At 41.8% G+C, this 22,908-nt stretch overlaps 1 protein-coding gene across 1 annotated transcript in view; it reads left to right on the top strand.

Moving 5' to 3' along the window:
* Nucleotides 1-725: 725 nt before the first annotated feature.
* The window catches only part of brinp2 (bone morphogenetic protein/retinoic acid inducible neural-specific 2), a 198,742-nt gene continuing 176,559 nt past the window's right edge, over nt 726-22,908 (top strand). Inside the window, exon 1 of the mRNA XM_032565698.1 lies at nt 726-1,488. The gene's annotated coding sequence lies outside the window, so the exon portion shown is untranslated. The remainder of the gene's footprint in view (nt 1,489-22,908) is intronic.

Here is a 22,908-nt window from a genome sequence, read left to right on the forward strand (position 1 = left end):
CCGCCATCTGTACCCGTGCACAACGACACACACACTCACTCACAGGTAAACCAGTTAACAGTTGTGTATTTGAACATACACTCACATAACAGCATGCTTTGTTGTTCATGACCTTCAGGGACTTGACTTCATAATTGTGGGTGGCAGTGACTGATAGATGCTGTCAAGCCAGCTGTTTTCCCCACGGTTGTGATAACCATGGTATACAAATAACAATTTTTGTATTTAAACCTTTTTCTATTGGGCGTGTGTCATATTTACATTTTTCAAGAAACAATATTAAACAAATTTAGCCATTTTAAATACATTTGTTAAGTGGTCAAATTTAGCAAAAAACCAAACCGTTGAAACGCACCACGTTTTGTGTAATGAATCTTTTTGAATTACTGAAAAAAAAAAATAATAATAATATTTTTGATTAAATTCTCGTCTGCACCGGCATGGCCTCTACATGAAAAAAAAAAGTGCTTAATTTCTTCAAAATCTGTCGCAGGAATTTCGTGGAAGAGGTCTGCGTGTGGGAACGAAAAAAAAAGTTATGGATGAAAAGCCACTTTCCAGGCAAGCAGAGTTGTCCGTCACTCTGTCACTCTCTCCTGTTCTCCGGATTTCTCATTAATACTTGCCTTCAACTCCATCCGCCCCCTCCGAATTTTCCAGCCAATCGCTGCATCGGGAGGGCGTGGCTTTCCTACAGAAAGATGAACACAGATTGTTGAGGAGAGAGGAGAAGAGAGTGCTGATGGACCGAGACGTGTTTCCCCGCCCCCCGCCTAACCCCTCAGCTTCTGGGTGAACCAACGCAAGGCTCAACGCGTGAACGAGTGACCATGGCGCACAGCGACCTAAAATAAATTATTAAAAAAAGAATAATATTTTCACACGAAGACTGGGAGGAAGATGTTTACTTTGTAGATACCTGCGCGTCTCTGCTCTGGGCTGCAGGTGCGCTTCATCCTCTCTAAAGACAGTTGCTTTGGCTGGGAAGGAAGTGAACGGAAGAAAACATCCTCCTGGGATTAAATGCCAACCTTCCAGACTACAACTGACTTTTTTTTTAGTTCTTCTTCAACAGTAACATTTGACTCAAGCTTTGTACATTCGCGAACTGCTCCAGCAGACTGTTTTCAGAGCGCGGATTACACAGGACGGTATTGCTGCGCTCCCAACTTCAACCGCCTTCTCTACACTCACTTCAGATTCTATTTTTATTTTTATTTTCAACACGCCGAAGATGGGGACAATGCCCGGATTAACGCGGCTGTTGTTCACCCTACCCCGGGTTAGCGGGGAAGAGTGAGGAGAACGGAAAGAGTGTGGAAGTAGGAGAGGAGAGGAGTCGGCAGCGTTTGGCTGCCGTCCACTTGTTCGTTGGTGCATTTGCTACTCGTGCTCTCAGACCTCCTCTTTTTTTTTTTTTTTTTTTTTTACTGGATTCACGGACAAACAAGCAAGGAACGCACAGGGAGGACAGCGTTCACACCCTGGGTAAGTCTGAGTGCGTCTCAGTGAACGCGGATTAGTGAATATTAGAAACAAAAAATAAGGTTTTTGGGGGGGGGGGGGGGGGGGGGGGGGGGGCAGGAGGAGGATTGGGGGGCAGCAGTGGGTGGGGAATGTGAAGCCGCTGTGCGTTTTTACGCGTTGCGCATGGCCAGGTTGATATGAGCAAGAGGATGCAGACTAGATGTGGTCGGTGACGCATGATCGATTAGACAAGCTGAGACAGGGCACAGCTGAGAGTTTCAATACGGATCAATAATACCGGGCGCTTGTTTTGGCCGTCTCAGCACTGTGAAGGAAGGTCCGATGGAACTTGTTTGGCCTCAGATGTCGGGACGGAGACAACGCCGTGCACTTGCAGATTCATATAATGTATCGCGCAGATCCCTAGGGAAATGAACTGGATGCAGCTTTTTGTACTATCTTGATCATGACGTGTTTAGCTCTGTGATTCCTTAACTTCCCAATCATATCCATCCGCGTGTGCGTCCCGTGCACGGTGCATCGGAGTCTTACTTAATGTCACCGTCCATTACCCTCTGCTTTGCTTCATCTCACATCCATGTGTGTTCGCGCCTTCTGTTGTAAGCGATGAATGCCACCCTGTCTCCCCGCCTCGCTCTCACCCGATCAGGTTTCTCCCCGTGTATGTTGCCCGGCTTCCCACGAAATCTCCGAGCCTTGTAAGCGCAAGCCTTTATAACCTGTCAGATACTTTTGTTGAGTCTTACACATGGCTTGAAAGGAACTCCTCTGAAAGCGGGAGCTTTCTGCGTCAGGTTTTGTTCCGAACACCCACCCGTCACTGAAGCAGACCTCCTTTGCCTCAACTCAGCAAGCCAGTAAGAGAAGTCAAAGAGTTGATCTGTGCATACTGCAAGATTTAAATATACCCACAAGCCAGGGGATGTCACTGTTATCTGCAGCCCTCCATTCATTCTAAGCCGTGCGTTTTTGAAAGGAAAGAGATGTCCTGACAATATGCATATCCCGGTGATGTACAGTAGCTCTGAGCAGGATGTAAATGAGAGGCTGAGTGCCTGACACTCTGAACTCTAATGACATATTGTCTAACGCCAGGCTCACCGTAGATCCGTGCCGACATAAGGACTAGATTGCAAAGATGTTGAAAGCTCCAGGCAGTGATGGAGGCAGATGAAGTATCCATTAGAGGAGGTAATAAAGTTGGAGTGGAGGAGTTTCTACAAGGCAAACTAGGAAGCAGAGTATGAAGCAAATGTTTAACAGCATCTATTTAAACAACAACAACAAAAAAAAACTGCGAAAGCTCACTTGTTGTTAAGAGTACAAACATTCAGTACAGTGAAGTGTGGATATCTACAATCTCTTTTCTGTGCATCACACATTTATATTTAGACAATACCTTGCACAACAGATTTTTAATTACTACTGTAGTGTTTTTGGAAAACCACTTTTTCACAGTTGGCAGGAGAAATTTCTGTCCATTCTGCTTTACAAAAAAAAAAAAGGAAATGTTTAAAAGCATCATCCTGCTGGAAAGTGAACCTCTTTCAAGGTTTTATGTCTTCTGCAGCCTCTCACAGGTTTTCTTTTTGTTTTCTGAATTGGCCTGGATTTAACTGTTACTTCACACGTTTTAACATTTTATTACTTTTCTTTTAAATGTGAGAAACCATTTGCACTGGACTCTGGTATTTGCTAGGCTTAGGGACCACAACTGCCTGTAAAGAGTTGAAATCTGCAAATACTTGAGACTTCCTCTGAAAATAGATCATTGATTTATATTTTTTAGATCACAAATCAAATATTTCTTAATTTGCATTAATGCAGACAGTGGAAACAGACCATCGTCCTTATCTCTGCTTTTGGATTGGGTGCTCTGCAAACGCCAGCCAATAGCATGTCAAAGAGCATTGTTTAATAGGAAATGTAATTATTTTAAGGTTTTTTTTTTTACACATCTTTACCAGGGTACTAATAAAATGTGTATCTTTTATACAATGAAAAAAACAAACAAAACAAAACGTTTTTTTTTTGACTAACACCAAAAGTTAAAAGCCAACATTTAGATTGACCAACTTCTTTAATTTGGATTAATATGCGTGTAAGAATTCCACATAACATGATGTCTTCCTGATTGTCTTGGCAAGTGTCCATAAACGCAGATTAAAAACATGGTTCAAGCATTGTTTTGTTTTTTGAAAGGCGTATCTGAAAACAAAAGCTGAAAGTTTCACACAGAATAATCCGCACTTCAGATTTCTCACTTCCCCCTCAATACACACTTACATAATACCCAAGATGGGTATCGAATCATTGCCCACAGCCATGCATTAGTCCACACATTACACTCTGTTATATGTGCAGAAGGTGAACTTTGTTGTTTTTTTCAATTCAATTTTGTTGCTGTTTGGTTCTCTGCTTGAGAGTCATAAATCCATGGTGGGTGGAATAAAAAACGATGATTCACCTGTTACTGTTATGGATTCGCTCAGCGTAACAACATTTGGGTAGTGCAGTCAAACAGAAACCAAATCAAACTACCTTTCATTTTGCTCTAGACCCTGTGGAATATATTTAAACCCCTTTGACACGACTCAGTCTGTACCTTTAGAGCTGACGTAGCCAACCAAAAGCAAAATTATCTGAGATGAAATGACTTTCACGCTCGCATAAAGGCCCAGCTGCTACAAACCGGCCTCAACAGACTGGTTCATTGTAGACCGCTGAAGGCTTGTCTCTTGGAGATGTTAGTTTGTCATCCATTATTAGAGATATTTTATGTAGTGCTCTGCTAAAAAGGTTTTTCTGGAAGGCATGTGGAGAGACGGATAATGGTCCCGTTTCAGAACAGCGCTCCTCCAAAAAAACATAGTGGAACTTGTTTTATTTCTTTCTTAATTTCTTTATTTCTCCCTCTCAATATCATTTACGAGATAGTACAATTAGGACATTATTATGCCGACCCAGATTTTACTCAGTAATCTTAAAATTTGAACTGGATGAATTCCTCTTCCTGCAAGGATCTCTGCACAGAGGTAAATCCGCTAAGCACGTTGCAAAGATAAATGCTGAGTGTGTATGCTCTTTAGTGATTGACTGAAGTATGTGATATGGTTCTGCCAGGACATTGGGAAGTACAGGAAATGTAGCCTTTTTAATAACTAACATTACACTGCACTTTTAGATGAGGCAATGGCCCTCTAATGTAAGTAATCTTTTTCAACGTAAGTAGTACACAGCATTTTAAATCACGGCTTGAGTGGAAGAGAAAAATCGCAGATATAGCGTTTGGACTTCAGTGGGTTTGTCAAGTTGAGTTGAGAGAGAATATGCAATTTTCTCAACACTTTAAAAACGCTTTCTCTAACAACTAGCAATTGGCCAAGCAAGCATCGAATTTAAGCGCCAATGCTTTGCAGTGCATCAGAAGAGCCGATTCCGATGGAGTGAGAGCCGGCTCCCCACTTTTTCTTTTGTTGCTCAGCTCTCACTCTCAGTAGCTCTACTCTGCTGCCTTGTGGCCAGTCTCATGCAAGAATATGAGATCACTCAGTTATGTGAATATAAAGAGGGGGACAGTCAGGTGAAAACTCTGTCCATTCAGTCAGTAAACAGTGGTGACTCCTTACCACTGAGAGTGCATCACAAAAACTCATAAATATAACTGACACCCATAAATAAAGGGGAATAGGAGAGCATGGGACATAGCTTGGTTCTGTTTCGTAGATGTTTCTACAATGTTTTGTTGATATGTTTTTATGTCAAAGAAAAATGAAAAGTTTGAAATAGTTTTCAAGAATAAGAATTTCTAATTTCTTAACAGAAAAAAATACATAAAGTTTGACAAGTATTAAGCTTCTCATCAAAACACTAAATGCAATAGGATTCTTTAACATACAAAACATTAATATTTGCATAGCTAAGATAAAATATGGGGCTACAGAGGATAATAAATTAAGAGCCGCATGGAAGCCAAAAGACAGAAATGAATTTTAATATTTCTGCAGCCATAAACTTGACATGAGGAATACAGTCAATGGTTATATTCTGTCTTATTAGACTTGGATATTAAATTACATTGACCTTATGACCAAATCTTGAATCAAATTGTGAATGCGAACATAGCTAAGACTGGCTTTTGCTAGCTAAAAAATGTATGTTTTCTCAAGTAAACAAATCTTTTCTCTAGGGCAGTGTTTCTCATTTCTGGTCCTTTTTTATTATCTTTTTTTTTTCTTTGCATGGATATGAGATGTCTTCTACTTTTTCCTGGAACAAGACAGCATTTACCCTACAGGAAACTTTACCTGTGCAAAATTTAAGACAGGGACATTTTCTGCTCTATTGTATGTATTACCTTTACTTGATAGCAAACCATTGTAAGCTTTATAGGAAACCAATAAACCTTTATCAAGCCTCCAACGCAATGTTTTATGTACAATATACTGAGATGTGATGGAGAAAAATCTTTAGGCAATGTTCTTGAACTGCACAGGAACTCCTCTAGTAATTGATTATTGATTGATGGAGATACAGTAACTCGGTATCTCTGTGCACTAATACGGTTTGTTGAGGTGTTTGATGACAGAAGTGATGCAAGTCAGCGATCCTAAGAGGCATAGAGTACAGACCAATTCACTAGATTGTGTCTATAAAAAGAACATTCTTTCTAATATGTTGCAGACAGAATTGTAATAAGTTAAACTCTGAATTTGCACATCATATTTCAAAGAAAACTAAAATCAACTAAGCCTCATAATTGCATTTCAATTTGATATTCTTTCCACTTTGTGAAGTTTGCTATCTGAAGTCATCTGACATCATAGTGAATTAAAAGCTTGCCTTATTTAACAGTTGTTACACTTTTTTATAGCAGTAGTAGTAGTGGGTATGTAATTATTTACACCTACTGCTGCCAGAATACTAAGCTTTTAGAACTTTTCTAGTTTTGTGCGAGTAGATAGCACACCCCTAAGGGATGTTGGGGAGCAGGCTTTAGGAATTAAACCATAACTCCTCCAGTCTACACTGGCACTTCTCTCGTGGTGATACTTGCAGATGTACCTGACTTCAGTGGGCAAAACTGTGCTATGAACTCAGTGTGGAACATGAAACATGGTTAAACCTTTTCTTATTCCCATTGTTCCCCGCCCGTCTTTTCTCGTCTTTGTACATCAAAGTGCTTGTCTCTTCTTAAAGCGAAGTCTCAAGCATCCCAGCACAGGCATAGGAGGAGGGGATGCGGACAAACATCCCCTCCGAGTGAGCCGGAGAGATGCTCGATTGTTCCCCGTACATACATTAATCCTCAGCCAGGCTCCAACATGAAGTACAGCCGTCCAAAGTCTTGCTGACATTTCAATCTAGACAGGGGGTGGGGAGTCATGGGCCCTTTGATTGTTGTATGTTAGACATGCGATGAGGGTGTGCTTTAAAATCTTTTCTTCTGTCCCCTCTGTTTGGAAATAAAAAAATAACCTTCCTTTTTTTGTAATCCACAAAGTTCCCCCACACCCTCTTTTTTAATATGTTTATAAGCAGCTTTCTAATAGTCTTATGCACTAAGTCACTGAACAGATTTTTTAAAAAAGTGTCTCATTAATGAGTTTTTCTTTTGAAAATCAGTTGAGGGATTTGTTCATGCCCATATGGCTAAAGGAAATTGTTTCGCAGTCTTGCGTTTTCAGGAACTTAAAGGCACAAAATAGTTCACTTTCCATCAATTTCTGCCACTCAATGACTAAGAAAGTGGAAATGCACTCTTGGATTTGTTTATCATCTCGAAGTGTGCAGCCCTATACCTAATAAGGTCTTTTAAATATTAAAATAAATCTTGTTTTGTTTAGTTTGCCATCTTCCTCGGGCCTTTTCCAAAACTTCACAGGACGAAACGTCTGTTTCGATTTAATATATTTTTCATTCATGCTCAGTCGAGGCATAAGAGACATGATATAATATACAGAGCTTTATGCTTTAGAAAGGGTTACATTGAAGGTCTACTGTGTATGAGGCTATTGATTTACCAAGGTGTCTACCCCTTGGTAAATCTGCTTAAATATATACATTCATACATAAAAGTTAGGGACTAAATAGGACACTTTTTCCTTATAATGCACAAACTTTGAGACAATTTTGTATGACTATCAATAAAAAGAAGAAGAAGAAAAATACGGATTGCATCTGCTTTGCTTCATCTTGAGGGTAACTAGGCTCTCTAGTCCGCAGGGCAGATTTACTGCAGTAAAAGCACTTACTTAGGTTCTCCAGAAGAACCAGAACCGATTGAAATGAAAACCACCCTCTGAGCATGAAAAATCTGCCTTTGATATGCTCATACACCATGCAGTGTTTACCCCTTGGAGTTTTACATCTTTCCCTCCATCAGTGAGGATCTTGTTTTTAATAATCCTTCATAATCAAAAAGCCAGTAAAGGAAAAAAAAAAAAGAAAAGTGAACTGTAAAATGGAATATATGTCGTGCGAATTGGAAGCACAAACTTTTTACTGGATTTTCTTTCATAAAAAAAAGACATGGGATGGTTTAAAAAAAAAAGCCCAACTAAAAATAATAAACAATGGTTATTTATTGCTCTAAGAAAAACATTGAGTCATGTTTGCTTCCTCAGTTCGCCATGTCTGTCAGTAAGATAAACTCTAAACGGATCCACATTTGCATAAAAATGTAGTTCAACTGTGCCTTAAACCTCAGGTATGAGTGATGTTGAGTGTAAAAACCAGGTTTTTGTTTGGTGCTGTAGGAAGGAGCATTAAGGAATGGAAAACACTCTCAGCCCTCTAGCAGTTTATTTTTATGAGTTAACTGGTTCTGCGACCTCCGAGGACTGCATGGGAATCTTTCTCCACTCACCTTCCATTCATCCAATTTCCCCTCAGCCTCTCTCGCCCCTTTCCTGAAAATGATTAGGAAAGACATTTAGTGGCGAGAAATACAATGATCATATGTTGCGGCATTGATCTGCGTATCGAGCTATATCATCTGGATTCATTGGCTCTGACATCCAAACTCGCCACATTGATTTTTACTGTTGCTGTTAAAAGGAGATTTACCCCGATCCACCCACCACCCACCTACTCTTCCTGACAGATTCACATTCAGCCGTAAGCCAAACAGGTTATGCTGCAGAGGTGTACTGATTCGCTGACGCGTTGTATCACAATTTATGTGCTAAGTGCTTGTGCGAGCATTCACCTGGGTTTGATAACATAAAACGGGGACAAAAGCAAGTGCTGCAGGACCTCCATCTTCAGGACTACTCTTTATCTAGAATGCCTACTAAAAGTGTTCACATCCATTGCATTTTTTTTTTCTTCACATTTTTCATCAGCGCATTTGTTGCCAGGACACAAATAGTAGCGACAAATCTGAGTTTTAAAAGAGTGGCAAGAAGAAAGGCGCTGTTGAACGAGCCAAAAATCCACACAGTTAGAACTTGGAATCTAGAAAAACTACCTTAGGAACTACTTTTTAGACTCCTATTCTCCCAAACCAGAAAAGGAACTAGACCAGAGGATACTTACTTATACTTACTGTATCTACCAACCCTGAATAGGAGTATCTAGTTTATTTACTTTGGATGAACATTATTAGCTTTTTCTTCTTTTGCTCTCTCTTTTGGTTTGTCATTTTGTTTGTATTTCCTTTTAATTTCTGCAAAGCACTTTATATTGTCTTGTTGCTAAAAATGTGCTATATAAATAAAATTACCTTTACCTTTTACCTTTAAGTTGTAATCTGACCAAACTTTAACTATTTTACAAATGTGAATTTTTGGATGTGCAAAACTGGTAGAGGAAAAACAAAGATTCTGCAAAGTTCTGAAACAAGGGCATCAATAGAAAGGTGCACACACGCACACACACACAAAACTGTTTATCTTTCTGCTTCCACTTCCTAATTGTGCGCTAGATTTCAATCACATGAAATGCAATTTAAAAATAATACTTGTGGTTGCAAAGTCACAAAATTTATAAAAAGGCAAAGAAGATGAATAGTTTCAAGGTAACATATGTGCTGTTTAACACTGTAGATCAGGGGCAGATAATGTGAAAACTGAGCAAGGAAAAAGATTAGGTCAAACAGTATGAACCTCCAAGCATACACCGGCCTTACTGCTGTCTGATGAAGTCGATAGCTTCAAAGTAGAAAGAGGTACAATTTGAATATTAAAAACGTATCACACAAATGCTCTGACCTAACATACAGCATCATCTGACTAGATGTCATGACAGCTTCCTGTCCCCACAGGAAGCATTCTTACATACCGCATGTTGGACGCTAAGAGATGTTTAAGCAATGGAGAGAAATCATTGCAACAGCATAAAAAAAACAAAAAAAAAACATAATGCAAGGCATGAAGAGATCTGAATGAGCAAAGAATACAAATTGTGAAGAGGAAGCACTTTCAGAATAACAATAAATTAAATTACCAGTGCGCTCTCCAGTTCTAAATAATAACTCTTTAGAAAATCAGAGCAAAACAATGCAACTTTGGCTTTTTAGCATCCTTTTTTTATTATTAATGATTTCAGTATTTTTTTTCTCTCCCTCTCTAACTGGTAACACATTAACCCTCTGGGCATGTGTCAGGCATTAAACAGCTGACAAAAAAGTTTTGTGGAAATGCTGAAACATGTGCAGTCTCTGCAAAAGAATCAGCCATTTCCCTAAGGAGACGGTAGTGAGAAGAATGGAGCAAAAGCAAGGCTGGGCTGGATAATAATTAGAGCTTGACAAACTCACCAGAAGCTAAAAGTTGTTTTTGTAGGGGAGAAAAAAAATCCCTCCCATAGTTTGCTGTCCATGTCTTAAGTGAGCTGTTTTATTCACCAAAGTATTCATATCCCATCATTTATAAAACTGCATTGGTCAGACAATTTATGGACTATTTAAAATGAGCAACTTTTGTAAAAGGAAATAGATTTTTTTTGTTTCGTTTTGTTTTTTGGATTGATTAAAAGACAGAAATGGTCATAACATCAAAACGATTCAGTTACAGCACCATCACCTTCACAGAACATTTTTACAATGAAATCCGTCAGGATCTAGAGCAGAGGTATTAATACGGAAAAAAATGAAAACTATAGTGTTTTTTTTTTTAATCACACCTGAAAATTTCATACGATATTAAATTTGAAATGATTTTATGCAAAACAATTTCACAATGAATGATAGTGCTTTATGACTTAATGTTTGAGATGAAAAAGCTTTGATTTATGGCGCGGTCTTTGCTTGGTAAAAAATTAGCTCATTTACTGCCGCGCATGTGATTACATCAAACCTGTGTGTGAGTGACAGAGCAATTGATGTTACACAGATGTGCGATTAAATAGGATTTTACTAAAATTTCAAAAGGAAATAATTGCATAGCTGACAATTTATATTTTGTAATCACATACAGGCAATTAGTGCTGTTAGCATTACTAACAGCAAGACTTTGTGTTTATTGTTTGTAGAGTTAGAAGAACATTTCCTTAGTCATGAGATTTTCAAAAGACTGCAAACATTTCCTAATCTAGCATGTCTGAGGACTGACAAAGTTTGACTCTTAGAAAGGATAAAACAAAGGAACAAATCCACCAAGCCTTCATGAAATAATTTTCTAGAAACCTTTACTTCTCTCTGCTTTCTGTGACCTAATTTTTAATACCTCACTGATACTGAAAAAAAAAAGCTTCCTAAATCTTTGTCACTCAGTAGCAATTTCCACTTTGAGAGTGTTGCTGTCAGCATGACCTGGTAACACTGATGTACGATGTGTTCACTGATCGAAAAATGATCGGAAGATTTTCAGCCCACTAACAGCGAGCCATCAATCACAAATGGTCAAGCATAAAATCAGCCAATTCTGCTCACCAGAAAGTCTTTAGTAATGTGACTTTGGTTTCTTGTCTGTTATTGAGAGGTGAATTTTAATGTTAATTAAAATCAAACAAATTACAAACTAATTTCAGTTTTTTTTTTTATACAACGCAAGTGTGGCAGTGACCTTAACAACACTGATGAACATCAAATATCAAATGCTACAGTAATGTTCTCCTCAGAGTCAATGGCTTTCTGTCTCTTTCGATGTATCCTGGTTAGGTTGGCTATGTGCATGGCATAATGGAGGCTTTATGCGAATCATAATCATTGTTAAAACTTGAACACCACCAATAAATCATCTCCTTTTGCCTTTCTCGTATTGTTATGTTGCAGTGTGATGCATAACGAGCTGAAACGCCTCCGAGTGAAGGGAAAGGAAATGAGTTCCAAATTAGTGCGCTTCTAATAATCCCAATTTGAGGTGTAAGGAGGCATTTTTTTCTCTTTCATTGGCTTGATGTCAGTGAAGTTAAAACTTCGAATTCATCTGGCTCACTTAGCATGCATGACCGCATTTTCAATTCGTAAGAAGCTTCCAAAGCACCGTCTTACCCCACACTCCAGATCTGAACTTGCGCGTTTTGGTTGACGAACTCAACATGCCTTTTTAATTCATTTCTGTGTGAGTTTTAGGGAAAAGATTTACATGGATGATCTGATGCATTTTTAATTTCACACTGGGAGAATATCTCCTCTTATTAATTTTTTCTTCTTTTTTGTATAATTCTTTCAAGTCTCGTCTTATCTACATTTACACTTGTGAAATAAATAGGAAGGATTTTGATCCAAATCAGTATTTATGAATAATAAAGCAGTTGGGATGGAGCTACAGGCAGATATTTGAGAAAGACTGAGTTAAAAATGCTGCTGTTAAACAAACAAACAAAAAAAAAAAAGCAGAGCGGAGTTTTAGGCAGGGTGATGAATTTTTATCTCGTATTCAGTCTGATGTATTGTAACATACTGTAGAATGCATGAGCCAACGCACTTACACACTGTTTATATTAGGTTTATTTGACTACTTAGATAAAAAATTATTTTATGTTGCAGCTAGACCCCAATGATGAAGGAAAACTTTGGACTTGGTGTTCCCTCGCCCGGACGCGGGTCACCGGGGCCCCACTCTGGAGCCAGGCCTGGAGGGGGGGCACGATGGCGAGCGTCTGGTGGCCGGGCTTTTACCCATGGAGCCCGGCCGGGCTCAGCCCGAAGAGGAAACATGGGCCCCCCCTCCCATGGGCCCACCACCCGTGGGAGGGGCCAAAGGGGTCGGGTGCAGTGTGGGATGGGTGGCAGCAGAGGGAGGGGACCCTGGCGGTCCGATCCTCGGTTGCAGAAACTGGCTCTTGGGACGTGGAATGTCACCTCTCTGGTGGGGAAGGAGCCGGAGCTAGTGCGTGAGGTCGAGAGGTTCCGGCTAGAAATAGTCGGTCTCACCTCGACGCACGGCTCTGGTTCTGGAACCAGTCTCCTTGAGAGGGGCTGGACATACTTCCACTCTGGAGTTGCCCAAGGTGAGAGGCGTCGGGCAGGAGTGGGCATACTTGTTGCTCCCCATCTCGGCGCCTGTACGTTGGGGTTTACCCCGGTGAACGAGAGGGTAGCATCCCTCCGCCTACGGGTGGGGGGACGGGTTCTGACTGTCGTTTGTGCTTACGGGCCGAACGACAGTTCAGATTACCCACCCTTTTTGGAGTCCTTAGAGGGGGTACTGGAGAGTGCTCCTCCTGGGGACTCCCTTGTTCTGCTGGGGGACTTCAACGCTCACGTGGGCAATGACAGTGAGACCTGGAGGGGCGTGGTTGGGAGGAACGGCCCGCCCGACCTGAACTCGAGCGGTGTTCTGTTGCTGGACTTCTGTGCTCGCCATGGATTGTCCATAACGAACACCATGTTCAAGCATAAGGGTGTCCATATGTGCACTTGGCACCAGGACACCCTAGGCCGCAGTTCGATGATCGACTTTGTCATCGTTTCATCGGATCTGCGGCCGTATGTCTTGGACACTCGGGTGAAGAGAGGTGCGGAGCTGTCCACTGACCACTACCTGGTGGTGAGTTGGCTCCGGTGGTGGGGGCGAAAGCCGGTCAGACCTGGCAGGCCCAAACGTGTTGTGAGGGTCTGCTGGGAACGTCTGGCGGAATCCCCTGTGAGACGGAGCTTTAACTCCCATCTCCGGCAAAACTTCGAACACGTCCCGGGGGAGGTGGGGGACATGGAGTCTGAGTGGACCGTGTTCCGTGCCTCCATTGTCGAGGCGGCCGATCGGAGCTGTGGCCGCAAGGTTGTCGGTGCCTGTCGCGGCGGCAGCCCTCGAACCCGCTGGTGGACACCTTCGGTGAGGGATGCCGTCAGGCTGAAGAAGGAGTCCTATCGGGCCTTTTTGGCCTGTGGGACTCCGGAAGCAGCTGATGGGTACCGGCGGGCGAAGCGGCATGCGGCTCGGGCGGTTGCTGAGGCAAAAACCCGGGCGTGGGAGGAGTTTGGAGAGGCCATGGAGAAAGACTTCCGTACGGCTTCGAGGCGATTCTGGTCCACCATCCGGCGTCTCAGGGGGGGGAAGCGGTGCAGCACCAACACTGTTTATAGTGGGGATGGTGTGCTGCTGACCTCTACTCGGGACGTTGTGGGCCGGTGGGCAGAGTACTTCGAAGACCTCCTCAATCCCACCAACATGCCTTCCACTGAGGAAGCGGAGCCTGGGGACTCTGGGTTGGGCTCTCCAATCTCTGGGGACGAGGTCGCCGAGGTGGTTAAAAAGCTCCTCGGTGGCAGGGCCCCGGGGGTGGATGAGATCCGCCCGGAGTTTCTTAAGGCTCTGGATGTTGTAGGGTTGTGTTGGTTGACGCGACTCTGCAATGTCGCATGGACATCGGGGGCAGTTCCCCTGGATTGGCAGACTGGGGTGGTGGTCCCCCTGTTCAAAAAGGGGGACCGGAGGGTGTGCTCCAATTATAGAGGGGTCACACTCTTAAGCCTCCCTGGCAAGGTCTATTCAGGGGTCCTGGAGAGGAGGGTCCGTCGGATAGTCGAACCTCGGATTCAGGAAGAGCAGTGTGGTTTTCGTCCTGGTCGTGGAACGCTGGACCAGCTCTACACCCTCGGCAGGGTCCTGGAGGGTGCATGGGAGTTCGCCCAACCAGTCTACATGTGTTTTGTGGACCTGGAGAAGGCGTTCGACCGTGTCCCTCGGGGAGCCCTGTGGGGGGTTCTCCGGGAGTATGGGGTACCGGGCCCTTTGATACGGGCTGTCAGGTCCCTGTATGACCGGTGTCAGAGTCTGGTCCGCATTGCCGGCAGTAAGTCGGGCTCGTTTCCGGTGAGAGTTGGACTCCGCCAGGGCTGCCCTTTGTCACCGATTCTGTTCATCACTTTCATGGACAGAATTTCTAGGCGCAGCCAAGGTGTTGAGGGGATCCGATTTGGTGGCCTTAGGATCTCATCTCTGCTTTTTGCAGACGATGTGGTCCTTTTGGCTTCATCAGATCGTGATCTGCAGCTCTCGCTGGAGCGGTTCGCAGCCGAGTGTGACGCGGCCGGGATGAGGATCAGTGCCTCCAAATCCGAGGCCATGGTCTTGAGCCGGAAAAGGGTAGAGTGCCTTCTCCGGGTCAGGGGGGGTGTCCTGCCCCAAGTGGAGGAGTTTAAGTATCTCGGGATCTTGTTCACGAATGGGGGAAGAAGGGAGCGGGAGATCGACAGGCGGATTGGCGCAGCGTCTGCTGTCAAGCGGGCGCTGTACCGGTCCGTCGTGGTGAAGAGAGAGCTGAGCCAAAAAGCGAAGCTCTCGATTTACCGGTCGATCTACGTTCCCACCCTCATCTATGGTCATGAGCTTTGGGTCATGACCGAAAGAACGAGATCGCGGATACAAGCGGCCGAAATGGGTTTTCTCCGTAGGGTGGCTGGGCTCTCCCTTAGAGATAGGGTGAGAAGCTCAGTCATCCGGGAGGGACTCAGAGTAGAGCCGCTGCTCCTTCACATCGAGAGGAGCCAGTTGAGGTGGCTCGGGCATCTGGTCAGGATGCCTCCTAGACGCCTCCCTGGTGAGGTGTTCCGGGCACGTCCCACCGGGAGGAGGCCCCGGGGAAGACCCAGGACACGCTGGAGGGACTATGTCTCTCGGCTGGCCTGGGAACGCCTCGGGATTCCCCCGGAGGAGCTAGAAGAAGTGGCTGGGGAGAGGGAAGTCTGGGCCTCCCTTCTGAAGCTGCTACCCCCGCGACCCGACCTCGGATAAGCGGAAGAAGATGGATGGATGGATGGATGGATGTTGCAGCTAATGAAGTGGGCACAGTTTCCATGGAGACAGGAGTCGCTTTGATTTACCGTGTTTTTGACTGTACTGCTTCCAGTATCCAGATGTGCCACACCAGAGGGCTCAGTGGCAGCTTTTGACCTGGTTTTTGCCTCCCGGGCCAAATAAAATGTGAAACTGATGTGGTCCTAACATGTCTGCCTTAGAAACCCCTATATTTTTTATACCAGGGGCTCTCCGAGCTGCTTGTGTTTCCACTACTGCAGTGTGTTCATAGTGAGACTTAATGAGGTGAGTGCTTCTACTTTTTTCTGTTCTTTTCTGTGTGACATAGTTTAACTGTGCGTAAAGTGGGACTACTCAAGTCTTAACAGCAGGAACTGTAAAAAGGTGTGTTTGTCTTTTCAGAATGCACATTTGTTGCAAGGTGGCATGGTGGTGCTTTGATAAGCAGCCATGTTTACATGAGCAAAAGTCCATGATCGGATTGAAATGTATTCGGATGAAATAATCTGAATGCACACAACATTAATTAATTCAATTATGATGTGCTCCAGGCTTTATTCAGAGCAGATACACTGACGTGCAGAGTTGTAAAATTTTTGTATAAAAAAGCCACAGAAGAAGTTGTATTTCCATCTCTACTCAACATAAAAACAACCACACCCAGTGTGTTCGTTTCATTCCCTCCAAGTGCCCAGAATGGACCCGGCGACAGGTTATAACAATGGTTGAGATGTTGCTGCTCTCCCTAATTGAGCCACACGGTAAGCAAAACATGCCGTTGATCTTCAGGCTTCAGAGGATGAGAGAGCGGGAGGAAATAAACATCCTTCAGAGTTTCGACTATAACAAACCAGATTGCTTCCCTGACATGGCGTCTGGCCACTGAAGGCGAATATATGTCACAGTGACATAGAGTATACATGCGCTGCCAGGTCAGTTTGCCACAATCACATCAGAACAAGCGTTCACATGCACTCCGTTCGGATGATCAATCAGTATACCACTCCTCTCATTTGGTCTACAGTTTCATTCCAAAGGAGCTGAATGAAGTCAGAATATTCTGATTGGTGCGTTTACACGACACATTTTTATTCTGATTTGCTGTTTATTTCAGTTATTTATGTCCATGTAAATGTGCCTAGTGTTGTGTTTCTACAACAAGACTGCAACTTGTTGTAGAAACAAGTTGGTGGTGTTAAGAGTAAATGCCTTGCGACAAACTAAGGATTTCGGAAGAGGTGAGAGTGCATATTCATGACTGATGAATCATATCGTGACTAGTTGGAACAAGTGCCATTATAAAACTTTTGTACATATAAAACATACCTCTCTAAGAACTTTATATTTCCTTCAAACATACTTTAAGGCCCTTTAGTGTTTTGGGTTTCAAACATATTACTTTACATTCACCCAGCAGCCAGCTATTGCTATTTGGGCTGGTATGTCACTGTCAAGAATTACTTAAGGAAATATACAATTGTTTTTGGCTTCTTGCACAGTCATGCAGGAATGTTTTTTATTATTATTATTATTTTCTATGAAGATAAATGTAACCTTGTATGAACAGAAGGGAATATAGATGGCTTACTATGGAAACAAATCTGCATAACTAGCTGCTGCACAGACAGAGGAGGCATGGGATGCGGTGTGCTCGGAGATAGAGGCAGCGCAGCTATTAGCCAAGCGTGATTTAGAGTTGGCCTGCAGTAACAATATACCACTACTTTTCCTGCTAATGTAGGAATAATTTAACTCCTTTCCCTCTAAATTCACTTACATTTTTGATTAAACTGTTTTTGTTTTTGTTGATATCAGGTTTAGCTCGGAAATTGCAATTTGAGTATAGCACTAAGAAGCATTTGCATTTAGGTATTTAGTATAAAAATTTGAGATGTAAGACGTTATTGAACGTAACACCTCGTCTTCATAATGGAGGCAAAATGGTTTCAATAAGATCATTGGTGTGTGTAGAATCTTAATCAACATTTATTATTACATTTCAACTTTTAGTTTTTTGATTTAAGGTGAACTTGGAAGGTTGTCTTTAGTGGTCAAACTGTCAGTACACACACAGCTTGTGTACCTGTAAATGAGGGCTCCTGGTCATTTGCTCCTTTGTGAATTCATGTCCCCATTTTGTACATAGACAAAACTAATGTCTACTACTTCCATTGTGTACCTGTAAAACAGTGTGCTTAAATCCCTATATCCTCCAATCAGAAGGAGATTACGCTAGGAGTCAGCCACTCAATGCAATTGGCTAGGTCACATTAGATGGGTAACTTTCTAATTAATTTGAACAATATACTGAATTTGACTGTAATGTTTAATACATCGGATCAAATTAGAATATTTGCTGTTGACTTTGAAGCTGTTTGTGCAATTGGACTGACAGTGTTTCTGTATAAACACTGCATGCTTTTTCTTTTTTGTTGTCTTCTTGAGATTGTAAAGTGTTGTTTTGGCTTCATGAACTATTACACAGGTTTCAACCTTACAAACACATAAGATCCTCACTGGTAACGCTGGATTTTCTTTTACTGGAGGTAGTTTGAAATGTGGTGAGAACACCATGTGGTGAAACGTCCTTGAAAAAGTCCTGGAACTCTAAATTACTGTGGATAAAAGCATTTACCATATGAATATAAAGTCAAAACAGGTAATAAATGTTATAGGGAGGTGATTTAATCTAATTTAATTATAGCATAACAAGGTCAGAAATGCCTCGGGGCAAATGTGTTTAAATCAAATTGTTCTCAATATGCTGCTGCTGTATTTAAGACCTTATCTTGGACCCATTGGACCCACTTGGAAATCATTGTACTTTTCCTTACTTGCAGTAACAGAAGTCATTCCAAGTTTGTGGCATTGCTTTCAACTTGGCAACATGAACTGATCCTGCAGACAGAAGTGATGTGCCAGCTTCGCTGAATAGCTTTAACGGGATTGGAGCCTTGCCTTAACAGTGACGCACTAAGCCAGTCAAGGTCACCAACAGCATCACATAAAAGCAGACATCAGTCCTTAATGAAGTCATACATCACGTTTAACATGTGGTTGAATTAGAGAATTCATGGAGATTATACAGATTATATTATCCACATGCATTCTTTATCTGAGCTCTGATGGCCCGCAGGCTGCCTGATTGTTAGTCGTAAGGGAATTTGCCGAGATTGACAGGAAGCAATCTGTGGATTGAGAGAGGTGATAGTGAAGGGCATGTGATGGGTATGAAAGGGTTTGCCCTGTTCGGCGTACGCTGCAACGGCAGGGCCAGATTTAGATGTTAAAGGGGATTGTTCGTTCAACGATTTTTCTTTGTGTGTTTACCCTAATATGGGTTCCTGAGTATGAGCATGTGCTTGGGAAAATTTACTGTGATTGATAGAGAGGCTGAGACTCCTCTAATAGATGAAGTTATCAAAGCAGAATCCATCCTGCTGCATGTAGTGGTGTTTATGCTACTAGCAATGAAATATTGAAGCTTGTGACTTCATTTTCCTTATATGGAGATGATGTGATTTATTTTTTTTCTTTAGAAGGTCTATTAAAAAAATCACTGTGTTATTGCTTTTCTGGTCATATTACCCTTTTGGTCACTTTTTTTTTTTTCTCCTGTGGATATTATTTTTTGTCCTTGAATATAAAAGTTGATCTTTTTGCAGCCTCTCGTGTATTTAGAGGTGTTGGGTTTGAATAGAGATAAATCGGATAATCTGTGAGAACGCTAGCAAATAATAGCTGCGCTTCGTGGTGCGCGTGTGTTTTGATGTGTAAATCTGTATTATTTCCCCCCCCCCCATTTAATTTCATTGTAATATGGGTCTTGTCCAACGTTTAGAGGCACAAATAAATCACATCTGACTGTGCTTGCAGAGAGCCCCGGCTTATCTCGGGGTCATCTCACAATCACTATTTAATGTTTAACTCCGAAGCCGGCATTGATATCAGCAGCAGATAAAGTGGAATTCCTTGATTGCCTTGGTCAAAGAGGCTTCGGTCGCCGAGAAAATGATTTATTGGACACGGGGCAGTCGGTTGAGATCAAGCGAGATCGACGAGCCTCCGACTCACTCTCGGGCTAGGAAAAAGCTGCCGCTCGCCCAATCACTCGCAACAACGGGGCCCTTGTCACCACGGTCGCTGCTTTTTAATTGGCAGTCAGCAGACAGAGAGTAGTGCGAGGAGGTAGAGAGGACTGAAAGGGGGGGCTGACAGGTCAACAGAGAGCTCAGATTGCAGCCCATTACTCAGGGAGAAGATAGGAAGGGTCGACTCGAGTGGATGGTCAGCGCAGCACTGATTGTACTACTCAGAAAAAAGTTTCTGCCAGAGCGCACGAAAATGACTCCACGGCGATCTCTTTGTGACCAAAAAAAAAAAAAAGCGGGGCAAGACCGAATAATAAGAGCAGAAGAGAAAGTCGACAAAATTTGCTCTCGAGATCGAAAGCGATGCCATGCTAAATACTGCTGGCTGAGAATGAGAAAATAAAGCCTGTAAATTAACCCTCCCTTCCAGTGTTTTCGTTTTAATAACTCGCAGGCCAAACTGCCATGCGGCACAGAATTACAGCTTGCGAGATAATTGGAAAAACATCCGAATGTGAATGCTAGGGTAGCAGAGGAACTGGCATTATTCATGAGGTGTAGTCCGAGTAGTGTTACAAAGAGGGATGAGGCTGTTAAAATAAAAGCTGACCTCGGAGTAAACGGTCATCATAATGCAGAAATCAATATAGGGTTGATAAACATGCATCCTAAAGAATAGCTAGTTATGCATTAGCGAATTGCAAGCCTTCTTGGATAAGATTTGTAGCTTGATGGTGCTACTTTGTCCAGAACTGGTCAACAGATCCAGAGGTGGTCAGATGAAAATAGATTTTTTTCCATGAAAGTACTAAATTAATATGTGCTAATCTCCTGATAAAGTTGTGGAGAAATAGACTTGTAAATCAGCACGTGGTGTGATTTTAGTTTGGCATTATTGAGAAATCAAAATTTTGCTAAAAAAATGGCTTTCTTTAAATCAACGAAGACAAATTTCCATGCAGTTTGTTATTTAGACTGGCTGCCGGTCTCAGTAGAAACGGGGTCGATACATCTCTGTTATTCAGCAGTTCCAAAGTCCAAGATAATTAATTATAGCGAAGTGAAAGGATAGTTTGACAAATGTTTAGTGTTCACAGGTCATGGATTGTTTTACAAACTATATATATATATATAGATATATATATATAGAGAGAGAGAGAGAAAGAGAGAGAGAGAGAAGGGCTGCATGGATGTATTTTATTTCACAATCCCAATAGTGGGAAATAAACAGTAAATGGCCGGTACTTGTGTAGCGCTTTATCGAGCCTAGAGGACCCGAAAGCACTACTGCATCGTAGCCACATCTGCCCTGGGGCAGACTGACAGTAGCGAAGCTACCATGCACAGGCGCCTCTAGGTCTGACCACCAGGCGAGGCGAAAGGACACAATAAGTGAGAGACAAAAAGCAGGGGTTTGAACCATCAACCCACTACTTATAGGACAATTTCCTACCTCCTGAACCATCCTACTATATTAAATATTTCCAGGTTATATACATTCTGTATGAAGTAAATTTATCACAGCAGAAGATATCATATTTCTATTAATCATTTACCCTTGAAAGTTGGTCATTTAAATAATAAAACACAAATTAGTTCATTCAGTTCTAACTAGTTAACTCCTTCAGTGTAGTTTCCTTTTTTTTTGCCTTGTTATGGTGCTTAAATAATTGAAAATATTTTCTGAGCAGACATTTAAAGTTTCAAATTATCTGGAATATTGACTTCAGGGCCGTCATACCGCTCACAGTTTTACCCTTATATAATAGTTGTGTGCTGAATCTAATTCTGCAAAAGATTTTGTTTTGATATCCACTCCGTTTGGTTTTCATGCGGCACACTGACTGAGCTTGAGGAGTGTAAGAAAGGATAGCAGAGGAATTAGGGGAAAAATTGAGATTTATTACTCATGGTTAATTAAAATCTCAGTAAGAAAATTGAAATGTTCCTTATAGATTACATTTTTCACCCGTGGCCGGTTTTAGAGAAGAGGGAAGCAGACTATGACCATCTTGTGATGTCTTGCATGTAAAAATGTGTTTTTTTTAGATGTAAAGGCAAATTCTGAGGTGTTTAAAGTACGCCTCTCATGATCACTCTGATGCACTTCTTTTTGTTTTTGCAAGACCAAGAAAAAACAATGAGACAAAAAAGAAGAAAACAATATTGTGCTGTAATATCTCCATACACACCTTATCAATTAATTGAAATGCTTTTGCATTCAGACTTGACAGCTGATTTATGCAAAAGGAAATTGAGACGTTCTGAAGATCATTTTGAAGCTGAGTAACTTTTTTTTTTTCTCCCACACTGGAAAAACACAGTTCCTGTCATAGTCCATTGGGGGGCTCAAATTATTCTAGTAAGAAATCTGATTCCAACAATCAGTATTAAAATTTCACAACGAAAAACTGGAACTTAACTGGTTAGTTGATGGAAATGTATATGTTTTGGCAGCAGTTGTTGTTCTAAGATAATTGAACTGTTCTTTTTAGCTATGAATCAAATAAAATGTGAATTCATTGGATAGATATTTTCTCTCGTCCGGAATGAAAAATGCTCGATCTTTCTGTGGATTCCTGAATAAAATTAGAATTAAAGTTTTTTTCATTTGGCTGTCAGTCACTTGTTTAGTTTTCAAACCAAAGCTCCTGCTTCACAGCAGCCTTCGTTCATCAGTGACGAAATGGATTTGTGCGCAGTCTCCTCCATGTCAAACAGAAAGAGGGATTATTGACCACTCATCTTTGCACAATTCCTGATAATCCAGATATATTTTATGCTCTCTTCTCCTCATCTCACCCCAGTTTTTCCAGAATTTGGGTTTTTGCATAATAAAAAAGGCTTTTTGTGTCCCTGCGAACCCAATTTCTCTGTTGATTGGCTTTATGTTTTGGACTATTATCAGTAACCATAAAGCAATTAAGAGAGGAAAAAACAGATTGTATCATAGTCCTTCAAAATTAAGCATTAAATGTGCTTGGTCTCTTGGAAAAACTGTGCAGGTATAGAATTTAAGTTAACTTAAATGTTGCAAGAAGATCTCTAGGGGATTCAGACCTGATATCAAGCAGAGTTCCAGGTGATCCATTACACTTTTACTGAAATTCAAGACATTTTAAGAAGGAAAATTGATTAACAAGTGAGTAGAGCTGGTGAGGCCGTCCTAGGAAGTTGTAACA

This window comes from Xiphophorus hellerii, chromosome 6 (assembly GCF_003331165.1).
Source record: "Xiphophorus hellerii strain 12219 chromosome 6, Xiphophorus_hellerii-4.1, whole genome shotgun sequence".
NCBI lineage: Eukaryota > Metazoa > Chordata > Actinopteri > Cyprinodontiformes > Poeciliidae > Xiphophorus > Xiphophorus hellerii.